This window comes from Nerophis ophidion, linkage group LG02, assembly GCF_033978795.1.
Source record: "Nerophis ophidion isolate RoL-2023_Sa linkage group LG02, RoL_Noph_v1.0, whole genome shotgun sequence".
NCBI lineage: Eukaryota > Metazoa > Chordata > Actinopteri > Syngnathiformes > Syngnathidae > Nerophis > Nerophis ophidion.
This window is the reverse complement of record NC_084612.1, coordinates 29,968,092-29,974,721: the sequence shown is the minus strand read 5'-3', so window position 1 is coordinate 29,974,721 and position 6,630 is coordinate 29,968,092.

The following is a 6,630-nucleotide window of genomic DNA, read 5'->3' as shown; positions in this document are numbered from 1 at the left end:
TGTGTGTGTGTGTGTGTGTGTGTGTGTGTGTGTGTGTGTGTGTGTGTGTGTGTGTGTGTGTGTGTGTGCGTGTGTACGTGCGTGTACGTGCATGTGTGCGTGTGTGTGCGTGTGTGCGTGCGTGCGTGTGTGTGTGTGTGTGTGTGTGAAATTATCGTAATTGTGTGAATAAGTTTTGCATGTGTCGCATAATTTACAAGTTTCAATCCACCAAAATAAGACACCTGGAAGAAACCAAAGAAAGGTGATGTGTGAAACGAAAACAACTTTAAGTTTCAACTGATACTAGTAAGAGGATATGAAGCTTGATCTGTGTGTGTGTGTGTGTGTGTGTGTGTGTGTGTGTGTGTGTGTGTGTGTGTGTGTGTGTGTGTGTGTGTGTGTGTGTTTGTGTGTGTGTGTGTGTCTCCTTGCGTTCCAGGATGTGGGATCTCTGTCCACCTGTGTCTCCTGTGCACACCTCCAGTTCCTCTCTGTTCTAAACCAGTTGAATCCCCAGAGACCTGACCAGTATTCTCGTGACACAACCTGAGCTGCGGCTTCAAAACTTCCCCTAAAAAGCGTATTCACTGCCAAGTTTTATTCCTATTTGGAGGAAAACTTGACAATTTTGTTACTTTTGAAAAATAAATGCTTTATTTTGTATTTGATCTGACCTCCGACATTAAATGCAAATGATTTTATTGGGGGGGAAAAGACAAAGAATCTACAAAAACCTAGAAACGTAGAAAACGCAGGTGTCTTCTCCCATCAAAACACCGTCGTAGCGATGCTGGCGTTTCAGGTTTCACATGAAAAGATCATTAGTTAGCAGAGAAATGAACTTTCTCAAATAAGTCGCCGTTCTTATCTTAACTTGCACTTAGCTCCAATGCAGCGATTCTCTCCTGCAGGTGTGGATAAATAAGGTCTATTTAATCCTACTTGAAAAGTCAAAACATGTATGCTATTTAGATAAAGGGAAAACAATTTATTCGGTATAATCTAGGTCAGGGGTGTCAAACGTAAGGCTCGAGGGCCGGATCAGGCCTGCAAACAGGTTTTATCCGGCCCACGGGATGAGTCTGCTAAGTATAAAAATTAACCTGAAATGTTTAAATCAGGAGTGACCATTACGTCGATCGCGAGCTATTGGACGATCGCGGAAATTTGTTAGTTGATCACCAACCAGGCATTTAAAAAAATAGACCTAAAAATTAGCGATCATCAATCTTCACCAAGACGTCATTTTCGTCACTTGATTGACATTCACGACACCTGAGGGTCTTGTGAGATGACACTGGCTGCTGCGAGCTCACTATTAAGAAAAAGTGATAGACAGGAAGGCGAGAAACACTTTTTATTTTAACACATTCGCGCCCTACCTGCTGTCAAAACTCTAAAGACCAACTGCATAGTTCCTGTCTTCACAATAAAAGCGCTGCTTCCTCTTGCCTGCGCTAACAAAATAAGAGTTTCAGAAAGCTGGTGTGCACAAGCTAGTAAGCTACAGAGCTAATGGATTTCTTGTAAAGTGTATAAAAACGAGTATGGAAGCTGGACAAATAAGATGCCAAAAACCAACCACTTTCATGTGGTATTGGACAGAAAGGAGGACTTTTGTTCTCCTCCATTTGAAAATGGCGACGTTATCCGCACTTCTGTCGGATTCCAATCAATGCAAGTCATCCGAATCAGGTAATACTCCAACTTATATTCTTGTCTTCATGAAAGAAAAGACTCTATATGTGTTAAACATTATTGTATTATCATTGAAAACCTTTAATATGTTAACAAAAATGTATGCTTCATAAATAAAAGCATATAAATGATATATATGAATGAGGTAGATCCCCTCGACTTGGTCAATTGAAAAGTAGCTCGCCTGCAGAAGAAGTGTGGGCACTCCAGGTTTAAATGAAAGAAACTGCTGTTCCCAATGTGTCCACTGGATGTCGCAATAGCAATTATTTGTATCTTTGTACGTTTGTAGATGATGCTACATATGTACAAAACAAACTACATGATGGTAGTACATCATTCGAGGAAGGTTATCAAACTACATAAATAACGTACTGTAATTTGATTTTGATATTATTTTTTTATCTTGATCGATTGAAAATGAACACCAATGAGTTGACTGATGAACATTATCACATAACTTATTTAGAAAATATAAATAATGACAAATAAAGTATATATACTTTTAACCACAACAGGTAATTGTAAAAAAAAATAAAAAAATATTATGATTTGTACAATTTCAGAATGTTCTTGTTCTATTTTTAAAAAAAGAAAACAATTTGAAGTTGTCTTTATTTTTAAGTTATCGTGCCGTGATTTCACCAGTCCGGCCCACTTGGGAGAAGATTTTTCTTCAAGTGGCTCCCGATCTTAAAATGAGTTTGACACCCCTGATCTAGGTTATTGAATTAAAGCTGTGAAAATGAACGCATGTTTTTTAAGTTAATTTAAATTGGGCAAGAAAATAATTTACCGCAATTAATTGTGATTAATCCAAATTCAAAAGTGCAGTTAATTATAATGATATAGACAGCACTAATATAAACATTACTGTAATATGCACACTGCACAGGGTCTTCACACTGTAAAAAAAAAAAAAAGGCAGAGGTTGTCTGTTTTTTTTTACTAGAATCACATCATTTCACAAGAGAAAGGATCTGTCTCTTCTCAGAGCACAGCACCTATAGCAGATGGCAATGGATGTCAACATCACTTCTGTTTGTTACGCGTCTCTGATGGTTAATTGTGGGAAGCCTCAGACGCCGCAAAGAGATGTCGCAACATGGCGACAACCACACTGCAGACACTGGACGTGTGCACAAAAGAGACACTGTGAGCAGAAACCTGGAAGAGCATGTGGCTACTTCGCTTCCTGTTGTTGTCAAGGAACTCAATATGGTACTTTGAATGTAATATGATGCTGCGTTAAAAGATGTCCTTAGGAACCTAAATGTATCTGAGAAAATGATGGATTTAATCATTTCCTTAATGGTCAAAAGATAACAACATACATTTGAGGTACAAGTAAAGACATCATCACATCTTTAATAGAGTGTGTTATTTGGTTATTAACCTACTGTATATTAATATACAGTTTAGTCCTTAATTACATTTGTCTAAGAGCTAGATTTATTCTCAGCAAATACTGTATATATATATATATATATATATATATATATATATATATATATATATATATCAGTGACGTGCAGTGAGGTTCATGGCTGGTGAGGCACTGACTTCATCACAGTCAGATTTACAAACATATGAACCCGATAGAGCAGGGGTGTCAAACTCAAATACAGAGCGGGCCAAAATTTAAAACTGAACGAAGCAGCAGGCCGAGGTTGAACAAATGAATCCTTTAATAGGGACCCAAACAAGTTTTGCATTGAATATTATAACTTTATAGTGACATGCAAAATCGAATTTAAAATAATAATAATTAAAAAATATCAATGGCATATCAAATAAAATAAAAATACAAATTAAATGCCTCTTTTCGGCTGCGGGTTTGAGTTGGGGCGGGGTTTAGTGGTAGCGGGGGTGTATATTGTAGCGTCCCGGAAGAGTTAGTGATGCAAGGGGTTTTGGGTATTTGTTCGGTTGTGTTTATGTTGTGTTTATGTTGTGTTACAGTGCAGATGTTCTCCCGAAATGTGTTTGTCATTCTTGTTTGGTGTGGGTTCACTGTGTGGCGTATATTTGTAACAGTGTTAAAGTTGTTTATACGGCCACCCTCAGTGTGACCTGCATTCACTTGTGTGTGTGTATGAGCCGCATGTATTATGTGAGTGGGCCGGGACGCTGTTTGTATGGAGGAAAAGCGGACGTGGCGAAATGTAGAGAACACCAAAGGCAGAGCTTTTACGGCCCGCCCCCAATATTATTGTCCAGGTGGAAATCGGGAGAAATTCGGGAGGGGCACTGAACTTCCGGAGTCTCCCGGGAAAATCGGGAGGGTTGATGGGTATGAGTATTAGTGGTGAATGTGGTGTTACAGCGGCGGGCCAGCTCTAATGTTAATTTGATATTGCCTCAAGGGCCAAATGAAATTACACGGCGGGCCAAATTTGGCCCGAGGGCTAGAGTCTGACACCCATGCTATAGAGTATCTTATTCACCATTAAATTGGCAGCAGTTAATGGGTTATGTTTAAAAGCTCATGCCAGCATTCTTCCCTGCTTGGCACTCAGCATCAAGGGTTGGAATTGGGGGTTAAATCCCCAAAAATTATTGCTGGCCGCTACTGCTCACTGCTCCCCTCACCTCCCAGGGGGTGAACAAGGGGATGGGTCAAATGCAGAGGACACATTTCACTACATCTAACGTGTGTGTGACAATCATTGGTACTTTAACTTAATGTAGCAGGTACTTTAACTAGTATAGTAGAAGTTCTTAATATTTGGGCTAATCAGAAGTCTAGATCACGACTCAGAGAGTGTAGGTAGGACAGACAAAATTAAATACTTGAAATGATACTGGGGTTATTTAAACATGTACAGTGCAACAACTAGTGGACAGACATTAATAGGAATGGCCATTCAAAACAACAGAAAAAAACGGAAAGGAATCTCAACAAACAATGTTGGTTTCGTTCAGGTAATTCATAAAAAGTAATATCAAAAGTTGTTAAAGTTTATAGGAGCCATATGAGACTGATCACAGTCCCTATGTGCATTCGCAGTTCATACAGCCACAGGGGTTGGGGTTGTGGATATGGCAGTTTGTAGTGAAAGTTCAGTTTATGGGCAGGTTGTGTATGAGTTAGTGCAAAAGGCCGCAGAGCAATGAAATGCGAGGCAAGGGGTTCGGCTATAAGCCGCCTACCGGCCCGACCAGAACAAGGGGAGTTCAGGGGTTGAGGAGGTGGAGATCCTTGGGCTCGGGCTCGAAGCCTATCTACAGCTCGCCATCCAAGACTTAGGGACCTGGCCTACGTAAACATAGGACCCAGAGTTCAATCAATGTGCGCACATAAATATCAACATTAAGTCATCTATTGTTCGAACTTCAATAAATAAATTACACTTATCATTATCATTATTAGCGATAATACTGCTATCATTAACAATATTAAATAATCACATGTATGTACAAAATAACAAACACGATAGTACACAGTGTTATCACTATGACAGGTGTAACCGCGCACCAGCGGCAGTGTTCATTCATTGTCTTTACTGTAGCATAAAAATGCAGATGGCCTTAACACGACACAATACTCAGTCACCATATTTAAGTTCCCAAAATAAAGACTAGACATAAATATAAATTCAATCGGATCAGAAACATTGGAGGAAACGGGATTGAAACACGATGCTAACCGCCCATAGAAAATACATGGGTACGGCTAGTAGCTACTATTAGCAAACAAATTCACTTACCAACTCGGCTTAATATCTTAACATCGACACACTCTTTCGTCGCTACTCGGCCCTGATGGTCGGCACCTATAAGTTTAGAATTAGTTGTAAAATGTTGGACGGTTGTTTTTACGATATGCAGGCAAACGACAACTTTAAAACATACCGGTTTCAGATGTCCCCGGGCCTAGCCGAGTAGTGCAAGAATGATCTCTGGGATCACTAGCGCCCTCTACCTCAAGGAGGAAAGCCTCACACAGTGCGTCTTCGGAGCCGTTTTATGATTGCTCAGCACAAGAAATACGTTACACACATACAGCTGTTGACAAAATACACCGTACATTATATACCTCAGCTGACTAAACTATGGAAATGTATAATCTGATTCATATAGCAATACTGTCTCACTGCTCAGCAGCCAGCAGTTAACCGAGTCATTGCACAATCCATGGTGAGGCTCAACTGGCTGTGACTCACCGCAAGTCTTTTCTCAGTATTTGAACGGCAAATTTGAAAATTCAGCGATTTTGAATAAAAAATATCTAAAACTGGTGAAGTTAAATGGAAAATTACTTTATAGTATAATCACTGGATACATATAACAATTTAATTTTTTTTTTCTTTTTACATTTTTTTCTTTCCATGATGGCACGTGAAGCCCCGCCTCCCCCGCCTCCCCTGACTGCACGTCACTGATATAAATATATCCAGCCATCCATCTTGTTCCGCTTATCCGAGGTCGGGTCGTGGGGGCAGCAACCTAAGAAAGGAAGCCCAGACTTCCCTCTCCTCAGCCACTTCGTCCAGCTCCTCCCGGGGGATCCCGAGGCGTTCCCAGTCCAGCCGGGAGATATAGTCTTCCCAACGTGTCCTGGGTCTTCCCTGTGGCCTCCTACCCGTCGGACGTGCCCTAAACACACACACATATATATATATATATATATATATATATATATATATATATATATATATATATATATATATATATATATATATGTGTATATATATATATATATATATATATATATATATATATATATATATATATATATATATATATATATATATATATATATATTTATATATATATATATATATATATATATAAATACATTTATATAAAAAACAATAATAACAGATCATGTTCAGATTCATTTGGGTTAGGGCTCCCTTGGGGGTTGCAGTGAAGTAACAGAGGGGTCGTGAGCGGCAAGGTACGTTTCCATTATTTGTGTCTACTCTACACTCTAGTATTCATGCT